Source organism: Vombatus ursinus, unplaced genomic scaffold (genome assembly GCF_900497805.2).
Source record: "Vombatus ursinus unplaced genomic scaffold, bare-nosed wombat genome assembly UNPS02014864.1, whole genome shotgun sequence".
Lineage (NCBI taxonomy): Eukaryota > Metazoa > Chordata > Mammalia > Diprotodontia > Vombatidae > Vombatus > Vombatus ursinus.
The window spans coordinates 3,028,462-3,042,842 of NW_020954642.1; positions in this window are offsets into that span (position 1 = coordinate 3,028,462).

A 14,381-nucleotide genomic window follows, 5' to 3' on the forward strand; every position below is an offset into this window, starting at 1 on the left:
TAGATAGATAGATAGATAGATAGATAGATAGATAGATAGATAGATAGATAGATAGATAGATCTGCTGAACTGGGTAGGCACTTCAGATGAATAATAAGGTGGTCCACAAACTGAACAGGAAGAGGAGGATGAAGTAGATTGCATTTAGGCAACTGTGAAACCCTTTTAAGAATTCCCAACATGTACCCTGCCACAAAATTCATCTTTTTAATGTTGATATATTCCTTGTGATACTATTTGTCAATCATGAGAAATCATGATCTTTTGGGAATCAAAATTTTGGGTAACCTTGATTAAAAGAAAGTCTCCATATGCAACAAAATATTTATAATAGCACTTTTTGTGGTAGCAAAGAACTGAAAACAAAGCTGATGCCCATCATTTGGAGAATGGAAACAAATAGTGGTACATGAGTATAATGGAATATTATTGTGTTGTAAGAAATGATGAAAGTTATTAATATAGAGAAGCATGGAAAGACTAATATGAGCTTGTAAAAAATGAAGGAAGCAGAGCTAAGAAAGCAATATACAAAATGACTAAACAATGTAAATGAACAGAACAACTACTATTACCAAAAAAAAGTTGAAAATGAATGATGTGCAATGTCCAAGACAGAACAATGTTGGGCCAAAGAAAAAAACATGAAAAAATAACTTCCCCTACTCCTTGACCTACTCCTTGGTAGTAGTTGGTGGGTGTAGAACACTGCTTATATTTTTTATAGTTTTTTTTCTATATATTGATTGGGTTTGGTGATTTTTCTCTTATTTCTTTTTTCTAAAAGTATTTGTTAAGTAGGATAACTCCCTGGAAGTGTCAAAATAGAAGGATGCAGAAGGAAATTTAGGTGATTTACAAAACAAAAGATATAGAAATAATTTTGCAAAAAGAATAAATAAACTGAGAAAAAAAGTAAAATTGTGAGTGACCCAAAGGGCAATTGAGAAATTATTAAAAGCAATGCCAGAGTCATCTAATATAACTATTAAAGGTAGAAGCCATTGTTTAAAACTCTCTGTTTTTATTCTCTGTCAGCTCTATTAGGAGCAGTGTTCCTCTGAGATTATCTATTTCTCTTTCCCAACCCCTATCTGTGAACTTCCAGTCATTAGTCAAATTGAGATAACACACATGCTTTGCATGCAAATATGTGTACATATGTACCATGTGCATATGCTCATGTGCATTTGTTCACAAGCACATAAATAATTCACTGAGTAATTTGTGCAAATACTTATTGAGTGCTTGCTGTATGTCTGCTGACAAAGCAGTTTGCAAACACTACCTTGTTTGATCAATCAATGATGTGCTGGTCAGTCACTAGTTCTCTAAAAAAAAAAGGTATATATAACACATTTCTAAGTTTCATCTGCATGATTAATATTTCTTATATCATTTTTAAAAGTCTAATCAATCAATGAAATAATAAATCAAATCCCAACTTGCAGTCTTTACTGATTTCTGAGTTATAAATGCTCATGCTAAAAATTTAACAATCAGCTCTTACAAGCTGATAGGGTCTGTCTCAGTCACACCCCTGCTTACAAGCACCCTATGATACGAATAAGGCAAAGATGATTATCATGATTTTGCAAATCAGGAGAATGAAGCTTAGTTGAGTGATGAGAGCAGTGTGATACAGCTACTAAGTGACAAAACTTGGACTTCAGGCCTTCTGATTCTAGTGTTGTTTTTTTGTTCGTTTGTTTTTCCATACATAATGTTGACATATAATGATAGATTTAGGTAGTTATAGATTCTTAGAACTAGAAAGGGTTATACACTTCCTTTAGTTTCAACACATATTTTGTAAAGAGGAAAGTGAGACCAAGAACAAATGACTTGTCCAATAACACAAGACAGAGTAGATTCTACTTTCCATCAGAGTGACCTTTTGCCACTCATATAATAGGATAAGCTAGCATTGATATTGAGCTTTAAAAAGTATTTCATATTTATTATCTCGTTTGATCCATATGAAGTAGGAGTTGATTTTGGAGTGCACTCCATGGATCTCTATCTATATCTTAGGTACTTCCAGCAAAACAGATCAGTGCTGAAGGGCATCGATACTTTGGGATAACTAAGCAATCTCCTTCTTAGCAGCTGAGAACAGCCTCTGACTCAGGGAACTTCGAGAAGGGAATTGCTCCATCCTCTGTTCTCTCCTCTTCCTATTTGCTAAGTGTAGCAGGAATCATCATGCCTCTCCTGGATAAAAATGGCGGTGGGTCTAGTGTGTTTCCCCTTCCCTGGCATAAATGGTAAACTGCAAGAGTATGACAGCCATATATATATAGATATATAGTTATATGGATATAGATAGATATAGATGTAGATATTAGATATATAGATATAGATGGGTTCAAGAAAGCTGGAGCCTGAGCCTTGGTCCCCTCACTGCTACTTCTATGTTTTTTGTTTGTTTGTTTGTTTGTTTGTTTTTTCCCATTCCTATTTTAGATGACTGCACAGAAATCCTGAAATGGAGGCGTCCAACCTTGGAAGCAACCTTATAGATTTAAGAGGCATATATACATACTGATAGATAGATAGATGGATAGATAGATAGATAGATATATAGATAGATAGATAGATAGACAGACAGACAGACAGACAGACAGATAGGTAGATAGATAGATAGATATAGATAGATAGATAGATAGATAGATAGATAGATAGATAGATAGATAGATAGATAGATAGATAGATAGATAGATAGATCCTGAGTCCTTGTTTAGAGCTGACTGGAAGCCAAGACACTTTTTTCATTGGAGAGGATGACCATAGACAGAGGGAGAGACTCAATGCTTGGCCTGAAAATACAGAGCTAGATGGAAGTGTTTGGACAGTCTAGAGTTGAGGTGAAATATAAAATTCTCATTCAGTAGTCTACAAACTAATTCATGTTCTGATATTTCAATTATAAATCTCCCAAGAGTGTTTTCAACCTTTATTAATGCATGTTGTGAGTCTGTCTGTGTTTATGTGTGTGTGTGTGTGTGTGTGTGTGTGTGTGTATGTGTGTGTGCAGGTACACATTCATCCTTCTTTCGTGCGGAAATAAAGAATTGTATTATATGTGGTATACATTATAATAACAATAATAATAGTTAACATTTATATAGCACTCACCATGTGCCAGGCACTGTGCTAAGCACTTTACAATTATTATCTCATTTGATCCTTGCAGCCCCCAGGGGAGGTGGATGCTATTATTATCCACCCTTTACAGATGAGGAAACTGAGACAAACAGAGGTGAAGTGACTTGCCCCAGGTCATACAGTTAGTAAATATCTGATGCCAAATTCACATATTGAATATCTTTCTATGCCCCCTTTGGGGAGATCTAGACATGTGCCAAAATCTAAGCTTTAAATAATTTTCCTCAAGAGGGAATATAAATAGCCAATCAGTGTGAAACAAACTCTAACCATTCTTTTAAGTGATTAGGGTCCTCCAGGACTGAACCCAGTTTTCAAGAATGGATCCAGAGCTTAGAGATTCCCCTAAGAGAGGCTGCAGTGTCCCAAGTACCTGGGCCAAACAATGATTCCTGTTGTTCTTTTTAAATAAACTTTCAAGGTAGATACTGTGAGTATTAAACATTTTTAACAGATGAAGAAACTGAGGCTCATGTATATTAGTTGACTTGCCCATAGATACTTATCTAATAGGTGTCTACTGCAAGATTTAAATTCATGTTTCTTCTGAAACCAAATCCAGTGCTCAGTCTACCACAACATGCCACCTTCCTCCATACACACAAGCAAGTTAAAGGAAACACACACACACACACAAACACACACACACACGAACACACTCATGCATGCACACACGCACCCATGCACACACACACAGATGTTTACTAACTTTTAGGCATACTGGACATACACGGACAGTATGACAGGAAAACAGAAATAGAAAATATTTTAATCTATTCCTTTGATATTTTGAGAAGTCATTTCTCCAAAAACCAGGAATTTTCAACATCAAAGAGCTGAATTAGAAAAAATTGGCAAGATGAATGTTGACTGATTGATTAACAATAAGAAACATTGGATCTGGATCTGGAGGCAAAAGAAAGAATAATATAAGGGATCACTAGTGCTAAAAAATTTGAAGATGTATTTCTTTCACCTCATGGGATTTTTTTTTCCCTTCTCTCTATAAGAAGTTTCATACATATATACATATATAGGTATGTGTAAATGTGCATATATATACATGTATATATTTATTGTGTGAATAATATGTACATGTTCATATGAAAGAAAAGCATATCTATATCTATCTATGTAAATATGGCAATATACAAACAAGTAAGTATGAAAATGACATATACACAGAATAAATAAGAAATTATCTCAAAGGGAAAACATTCCCCCATTAAACTATAAACATATTGACAGCAGAAACTGTTTTTTGTCCTTCTTTGTATACCTAGAGCTTAGGACCGTACCAATTATATGCCACGTACATATATGTGTACATAGGTATATGTGTGTTTGCATGTGCACATATATGTACATGCATATGTACGTGTGTGTATGTGTGTAATGCAATCATCAGCTTTTTCATTTAAAGTCCTTTATATCCTTGTCCCCTCCTACTTTTCCTGTCCTAGTACACCTCCCCCTGCCCATGTACTCTGCCATACAATGACACTCTTGTTTCTCCTTACACTAGACACTCCATCTCCAATCTCCAGGCATTTTCATTGACTGTCCCCCATGCCTGGGACTCTCTCCCTCCTTGTCTCCACCTCCTCACTTCCATGGCTTCCTTTAAGACTCAGCTAAAGCCCCACTTTCTGCAAGAAACCTGGTTTAGTCCTTGTCAGTCTTAGTGCCTTCCCACTGAGATTATTTCCAATTTATCCTGTGTACATAACTATTTTTGTACGTAGTTGTTTGTACATTGCCTCCCCCATTAGACTGAGTTCCTTGAGAGAAAGAATTGTTTTTTTTTTCCTTCTTTGTGTACCAGAGTACCTGACATATAGTAGGCACTTAATAAATGTTTGTTGACTCACACCAGTCTATTTAATGGGAAACAATAGCTGTATTTACAAAGTCATTCATCTATGAGGCTTTCAATTACTTATAGTGTACAGTGGTCTCAAAATCTAATGCTTACAAATTTGATGTCCATGATCCAATAGATGAATTACATGTACATAAAGCCAATAGACTATATCCATTAAGAATCATTAACAACTAGGTGACAAAGTGGATAGAGTGTTGGGCCTGGAGTCAGGAAGACTTGGGTTCAAATTTAACCCTGGGCAAGTTACTTAACCCCCATTGCCTAAAAAAATGGTAAACTACTTCTATATCTTTTCCAAAAAAACCCCAAATGGGGTTATGAAGAGTCAGACACAGCTAAGATGACTAAACAACGACAGTTGAATAATTTTTATTAACTGGCTAATTAAGCAATTCTGTCAAATCAGCTGATCTACTGCCTTTCTAGAAACATAGCCCAAGAAAGGACTAGAAAGCAATTGGGTGAACTCTGGGCTGGTTGAATGATCAGAGCCAAAGTCTGGTTATTTATAATTCAACGTCATCTTGGAGACAGATGTATATTAAAACATCCCAGAAATCTGTTACTGTTCTTTTGCTCTTTTAATTTGTATCAATTATTTAGATGAAGTCGAAGATTGCCTGCCTTTTAAATTTAAAGATGACACAAAGCTTAGAGGGATAGATAGTGAACACACAGAATGAGAGTCAGGTTTAAAAAAAAACAAATCTTGACTGGCTAGAACAATGACACAGACCTAATAAGATGACATTTAATAGGAATAAAGGGTTCAAGAATCAATTTCATAAGTACAAGATGAAATAGTTGTGGCTAGACAGCAATATGTCTGAACCATATTGGGGGTTTAATTGGACATATTTATGCCATAAAAAGGATCAGCTCATGAAACTGGAAATATTTCACCTTGAGAAGACTTTGTGCATGTTACCTATCTGAGTATTTGATGGAAAAGAGACGAATTAGATTGATTCTGGCCAACGATGGGCAGATCTGATGTCGGTGAGTAGAAGTTACAGAGGCAGATTTAGGCTTGCAGGCTTAACAATAAAGCTATTAGTATGTGGGAATATTCTGCACCAAGAGGTGCTAAGTTCTCTCTATGGAGAGAAGCATAAGCTGGATGAATACTTTGTGGTATATGTTGTTGAGAACATTCTTATTCAAGCATGCTTTAAACTAGATGGCCTCTGAGGACTGTTCCAACTCTGCAATACCATGATTCTGTGCGTTAGGTAGTATTGTAGCAAGAAATATACTGGGTCAGGAGTCAGGAGATAAGAGTCTAGTCTTGGCTCTGCTTCTGATTCTCTAAGTGACCTGGGAAAAACTTATTTCATCCTTCAGACATCAATGTACTCAACAGTAGAATGGGGATAATTGCAGTTACATTATTACTTTACAGAAGTGTAGTGCCCACAAACTAAGGTACATAAATCACTTTGTAAGTGTCAAGGGCTGGATCATAGTACTTAGACATATCTGTGGAACTATAATTTTTTTATCTGGGGTTTTCTATCCACTGGTGTGGCTAGCAATCCATCCATATCTTTTTTTTTTTTTTGTAATTCCCATCCTTCTCTTTCCATATGTAATCCTCAGCAGGTCTACCTAGGACACTGGAGGGCCCTCTATAGGAGTTTTCACACTTCAGATTTACCAGTTTAGGTCCTGGGCTCATTGGCTCTTATCTTTCACTTTTGTCCCAGGGCCAAGCCACCTTTTTATCTGGACATCTTCATGCCTTGTCTCTTTGCCGGAAAATGGGGTCTCTACCCTCTACCCCTAGGGCCCTGATTAATGCTGATGGTGAGAGTCCTCCACCACTAGCCAGACCCAGACCCCCTACTGGGCCTGCTACTGTTGGCCCGTTTTTATGAAATGCCATAGCATGCATACTCTTCTTCCACATCGTCTTTCTACCTCTACCTCTTAGTCCCACAATCCAGACAACACTACCATTCCTGAAAAGGACACGTCAGTCAATTCCCCTGGAGCTATACTTACCATCCCATTGAACTCTCAGACCAAATCACCCTTCTCTGACCTGACTGCCACTACCTTATACACAGTAGGTGCTTACGAAATGTTTGGATTAGTTGATGAAGTGATATGTTCACATGTATGAGCATGGGAAAATGAACTGTGGGATTATGGGTGTGCATGCATTTAGGTATACTATACACACACTTTACACTTATATGCATGGGTCAGTGGGTGCATGTTATCTCTGCTTAATAAAAAGTGATGAAATGAAGAAAGAAATCAGGTAGAGAAAAACACACTTTCCCCATTTCAGTTGCTGAAAGCTGTTGATATCTAAGCTGAATACATTCCATCAGAGTTCGGCCACATGGAGTCTCACACCTGGTTTCCATGCTTGGGTACAGTTGTTGAGAGAGAAAGAAACAAGGGCAGAGCAGAAAAATTGTTCTCCCTAACTTGACTGTGCTGCCTTATTGTTAAAAGATCGAGGCACCACCCCTGGTTTTCCTGGTCACTTACCTATGTGACGTTGCGCTCTCTTGCGCTCTCTTGCTCTCTCAAGGCCTCAGTTTTTTAATTTGTAAAATGAGAATGTTGATTCCTGTCTCCTTTGGCATCAAACACTTTTCCTGATCTCCCAACCTGCTAGTCCTCTCCCCATACTCAACCTCTCCAACCTGAACACTCTATTTATTTTACATAATTTTTTTGTTATTATGTATCTTTATATATGTTGTCTTCAAATAAGCTACAAGTTTCTTAAGGGCAGAAATGGTTTGGTTTTGTCTTTGTAACCTCAGTGCCAAACATAGCTCCTGAAACAAAGTAGGCATTTAATAAATGATTGTTCAATTGAACTGAATTCAATCTCTAAGATCCAGTCTTAGTCTAACATTTTAGCTAATCAAGTCCTTTCTTGCTCTAAATCCTGGAGCTCGTGTGCCTTTACCTTTTACGACTTTCTAGCCCAACAGTTTGACAAGGACACGCAACCCAGCAAGTCAATTATTCCTTGATGTTGTCAACTAACAAGGAGACCAGACCAACTCCAGTGTATTTCCAATGCAGCTTAATTGGCATGCACTAAGGGCCCTCTTGGACCTGCCCTTTAATTATATTCCCAGAAAGTCTCATTCGACCATTTTATTTTGTCTTCATCAAATGTATTCTCCTTGGGCAGGTTTATTAAAACGTACAATTAATGCTTTTCATAGAGATCAGGGCCCTTAACCAAAAATGAAATCTCTGAAATGTTTCGAGCCTAGGATTAATCAAGCCAGCTTGAGTCAAAGGAAAGGCATCATGGCTTATTTTCACAACTATTATAAACCTCATTTTATAGATGAGGACCTATGGCTAAGAGAGATTAGTGATTTGCTCAAAGTCATAATGACTGATAAGCAGCAAAACTGGATTTTGAACCCAGAATCTTAGACAACAAACCTAGCTCTATTTGCGTCAGGGAAGAAGGAAGGGAGGGAGGGAGAAAGGATGGAAGGAAGGGAAGAAGGAAGGAAGGAAAGAAGAAAAGAAAGAAAGAAATACATATTTATCACTTATTATGTGCTAGGCACTGTGTTAAATGCTAAAGATACAAATACAAGCAAATGACAGTCCTTGCCTCCAAGAAGCTTACGTTCTAATGATGTGAGATAACGCATAAAAGGGAGCTAACATTATCAGCATTTTACAGATGGGAAAACTGAGACTAAGATTGATAGTGCCTATGGTTATAAAGCTCATTAAGTATTTGATGGAATTGGAAAGAAAGAATGAAAGTAAGGGGGTGATGGTGAGGATAGCCACTGTAGGAGCACGATTTTTGAGTCCAGAAAGTCAGGAACAGGGCTGGGAGGGGACTGAAAGCAAGCTAGTCTGAAGTCCTTTTAAAATGGAGATTCCAGAAGGAACTCACCAATGAGAAAGAGGGTCAATGCGGGGGAGGGGGGTGTTTAGGTGGTTTAGGTTTTCAGAAGAAAATTCCATGACTAGCAAGATGAAGGCCTCAGGTACTGAAGGAAGTCCCCAGATGATACCGTATTTTCCTAACTCCAAATCTAGCACTCCTTTCACAATGCCATATATAGTGCTTTTCTTCCTACCTGACTCCCAAAGGTGTCATAAACAAAGTGTCCTATAAACCTTAAAGCACAATATACCTGTGTGCTATCACCCCCACCGCCGCCATCATTATCATCAACATCATTATCACTATCATCATCAGTATCATCACACAGGTATAACCATGACCTAGTCACTTTATCTTTCCATGCCTCAGTTTCCTCATACATAGAATTACAGGATTCGGCTAGATGATGCCTAAAGCCTCATCCAACTTTATACCTTCTAGTTTTATGTTTTGGTATTGTTTCTGACAGAGAAGTAAAATAAGCATCAGCCATTTACCTACAGCTCCCTGCATACAGTATTAGAGACTTTACCATTCTGACTTGATGTGAGCAAGCTCAGATTCAGTCACCAATTCTGTGAAAGAAGAAAGTGGAAAGGGAGAGACTGGATCTTTCATCTCATTACACAATCAGTTCACAAACAGAGACAAGGGTCATTAAAACATCTCTGAATTCAGGCGAGAGAAGAAATACCTGGCACATCCATTTGTTATGTGGCCCTGGTTGAAAAATAGCACAGCTTTATTAATCAGAAATAAAATTATGAATACTTAAATAATGCTATGAAATGCTTACATGACAGGCCCAGATGATTATAAAGAAAATCTGTAAGCCAGATTTTCCTTTTCATTTGGAGGTTAAATTTTCAATCAATTCTTCAGGCTCTTGCCATCTTCACTAAGCATCCCTACTAATTTCACTGAAACAATACCATTCTCTGTTGGAATTCAATGCATGGAGGGAAGCTGCTGTCAAGAGAACTGAAATTCAAATAAGAATAACTGAGTAGAAAATGAGCTTGGATGCCAGTGTGATCCCTTAAACAGATTTTGGTTGCGTACTTTAAAATTTGAGGGTGAAATCTCCAAGGTCCTTTTATTGTTTCTTATAAACACCCCAAACCTTGTTTAGTTGCTTGAGCATAGAACCTGACCAGAGGCAATGGGGAGGAGCTACCATGAAGGAACTTCCTGTTCTTGTCAATTTCAGTACATATGTACTTCTAACAGATTTGGCAATCACCCTCACATTCTCTCTTTGTGGAATCTCAGTACAATGTACCATTTACCTTTCTCTTAGACCATGAATCAGAGGAGATGAGAGCTAGAACTTAGGTGGTAGTGATTGGGACTGAACCTAAAATTCCATTGTTACAGAGAACTCTTGGAGGAGGAAAGACCTTTCACCAATGCAGGTGGCAAGTCCTCCGCAACTGCTACTTTTTAGAGAGTTGCACAGGGCACTGTGACATTTAAACAATCTGTGTATGATGACACAGGCATTACAAGTTGGAGTCAGGACCTGAACCCAGATTTTTCTGGGTCTGAGGTCAGCTCTCGGAGTACAAACTATAATGTCAAAGAACATTATAATTTGAAGAACAACTGATCCAGCCTCTTTATTTTATATATGAAAAACTAGAGGAATAGACAGGGAAAATAACTGGTCCAAATTCACGTGACTAATTAGTAGAAGAAACACGACTTGACCCCACTCCTTTTCATTCCACATCCAGTGGTCTTCTCACTATGCCACACAGCATCTTCCATATCTCAACATTTCAACAATCTAGCATTTCATTAGTGTCCATTTATGACAAGTAAAACTGTTCTATGCTTTTAATTTTTAGTTATCAAGGATGTTTGGTTCTAATGTTTTAATGATATCAATTTACTGCAGAGCCATTAGTTACTTCAAATTTGAACTGATTAATTTAAATTAATCCACTGCTACCTTCAGCCCCTGTTAAATGGCTAATGACTGGGGGGAGGGGAAAGTAAACAACAAACTCCAATGCGCTTATGATTCTTTTATAAAGTTGGCAAATACCCTTAGATTTTTCTGAGTTTCAGGTTTAGATTTGGGGTATATTGGTACAGTGAATCAAATTGTTTTCTAAGCACTTAGAAATACTAGACCTGGTCCAATGTTCTTCTAACCTAGTCAGTAGTTAGTCTCTGAGAGGTGTACCAAGAGATTCTTTCTAGAATAGCATTACAATTCTCAATGTCTATCTTAATAGAGACATACATTGAAGCATTCTCTTTTTTTTAGTATGCTTTTTTAGAAAAAAATATTCTGAACTTAAACACTAAAAAAATTCCGTACACACAGAACCATAAATCTCTATTTCTTAATGCCTTTTTTAACTATCAGCATCACACAGCTCCTTTCAATTGTTCGAGTAAATTTGCCTTTTTCATTACACACACACACACACACACACACACTATACACACATGTGTATAGTGTGTGTGTGTATAGTATGTGTCTTTGTATAATTCTACACATTATTTTCAAAATGATCCTCCCTTTCTAGGCTTCTTTCTGAATCTTTTGTTCTCTTGTGTTAATTTTTTAAAGATGCTACAGTGGTCATTTTCTTTTTTGGAAACACTCTTGCTAACCCTGTCTCTCTACCCCATCCCAACCCATCTCCAGATAAAAATTAAAAGGAGGGATCAAAGCTTGTAACAAATAAGTTTAATCAAGCCAAAAATATTCGTGTTGTTTTAATATCCAAAAATATATGGTTCTGCACTCTGTCCATCACCTCTCTGTCAGAGTAACAGGCATCATCATAGGTTTTCTGGAGATGTGATCGGTCATTGCACCAATCATAGTTCATAAATCATTCAAAGTTGTTTTTCTTCACAATGTTGTTGTCCAGTATAAATTGTTTTTCCTATTCTGTTCACTTCACAGTTAATTTATACTACCCAACATTCTCTGAAATCATATTTTGTCATTTCTTATGGCACAATAATATTTCAGCACATTCAAATAGGATTATTTGTTCAACCATCCCCTAATTGGCTAATAGGTAGGCTCCTTTAGATACCAATTGACAAACCCTTCTAATTCCCCCTTCAGGATTAGGAATATTGTTAATGACTATTGTCTTCTTGATATTATCCTCCCCCTTCTAAGTCCCTTCTCCCATCCTTGCATGTTTCACTGTTGAGTTTAATGCATTTCTACACCAAACTCTTCGTGTGTGTGTGTGTGTGTGTTCTACCCCCTTTTTTATCTTTCAGATAAGAATGATATTCACTTGATTCCTACTTCCCCTATCTTTCCCCCTATCTTTCCTATGTGTACACTCTTCATATATACCTCAATTATGAAAATATCAAATTCTATCTCCTTTTCCTTCTTTCCTACTTTGGTGTATTTCTTTTACCCTCCCTTCCCTTTCACCTCTTCAAAATTTCAGAACAAGACCAATAGGCTCCTAGTATTTCTGTTTTTGTTATTTATGTTGTTGTTGTTCCATCATTCAGTCATGTCCAACTCTTCATGACCATAGCACACCATGCCCTTGTATCCTCTACTATCTGCCAAAGTCGTTCCAAGCTCATGCTCATTGCTTCCATGACACTATCTATCCATCTCATCCTTTGCTGTCCCCGTGTTCTTTTGCCTTCAATCTATCCTAACATTAGTGTCTTTTACAATAAGTCTGCCTTCTCATTATGTGGCCAAAGTATTTAAGCTTCAGTTTGACTATTTGTCCTTCTGGTGAATAGTCTGAATTAATTTATTTCAAGTACTGACCAATTTGATCTCTTTTCTGTCCAAGAGATTCTCAGAAGTCTTCTCCAGCACCACAGTTTAAAAGCATCAATTCTATGGCACTAAGCTTTCCTTAGAGTCTATCTCTCACAGTCATGCATTACCATTGGGAGGGGGAAAACCATAGTTTTGATTATATGGACCTTTGTCAGAAATGATTTCTCTGCTTTTTAATATGATATCCAGTTTTGCCATACCTTTCCTTCAAAGGATCAAGTGGGTTTTTTTTTCTTTAATTTCATGGCAATAATCTACAACTGCAGTGATCTTTGAGCCTAAGAATATAAAGTCTGATACCATTTCCATGTTTTCTCCCTCTATGTGCCAGTAAGTGATGGGACCAGTTATCTTGATCTTAGTTGACTGTTTCTTCATTTTTTTAAGTTAAGTTTCAATCCATTTCTTATACTCTTTTCTTTCACCATCATTAGAAAGCTTCTTAGTTCTTCACTTTCTGCCGTCAAAGTGGTATCATCTGCATAATTCATATTTTCATTGATATTTCTCCTGGTAATTCCACCCTTTGATTCATTCATTCTGGCATTTTGCATGATATACTCTGCATGTAAGTTAAATAAATAAGGAGATGATATAACAGCCTTTTCATACTCCTTTTTCCAATTTTTAAACCAATCAGTTGTTCTGTGTTTGGTTCTAACTGTTGTTTCTTGACCCACATACAGGTTCCTCAGGAGACAAGTAAGATGATCTAGTGCTCTCATCTCTTTTAGGACTTGCCACATTTTATTGTGATCAACACAATCAAAGGTTTTAGTGTAATCAGTGAAGCATAAGAAGATTTTTTTTTCTTTCCTATCTAGAACTCCCTTGCTTTCTCCATAGTCAAGCAAATGTTGGCAGTTTGGTCCCTACTTCCCCTTTCTCTTCCAAAACTAGCCTGTACTTCTGCTAATTCTTGGTTCACATAGTGCTGAAGCCTAGCTTGCAGAATCCCATGCATAGCCCTGCTGCCATGTGAGATGAGCGCAATTGTTTGATAATTTGAACATCCTCTGGCATTGCCCTTCTTTAGGACTCAGACACAAACTGATCCTTTCCAATCCAGTGGCCACTGTTGAAGTTTCCAGTTTTGCTGGCGCATTGATTACAACACTAACAGCACCATCTTTTAAAATTTTAAATAACTACACTTGAATTCTATCACCTCCACTAGGCTTATTGTTAGAAATGCTTCCCAAGGTCCATTTGGTTTCATTCTCCAGGATGTTTGGCTCTAGTCACTAACCACACCATGGTGGTTATTGGTGATTTTAAGATCTTTCTTGCATAGATTCTGAGTCTATTCTTGCTACCTCTTCTTAGTCTCTTCTACTTAGTCTCTGCCTTGCTTTATTTTTTATTCTAAGGCCAAACTTGCCGGTTATTCCAATTATCTTTTGATTTTCTACTTTAACTCTCCAATCCTCTATGAGGATTGGATGAATGTGACATCTATTTTTTGGTGTTATTTCTAGAAGATGTTGTAGATCTTCATAGAACTGATCAACTTTGGCCTCTTTGACATCAGTAGTTCGGGCATAGCTTTATATTATTTTATATTATATTGTATATTATATTATATTATATTATATTATATTATATTATATTATATTATATTATATTATATTATATTATATTAT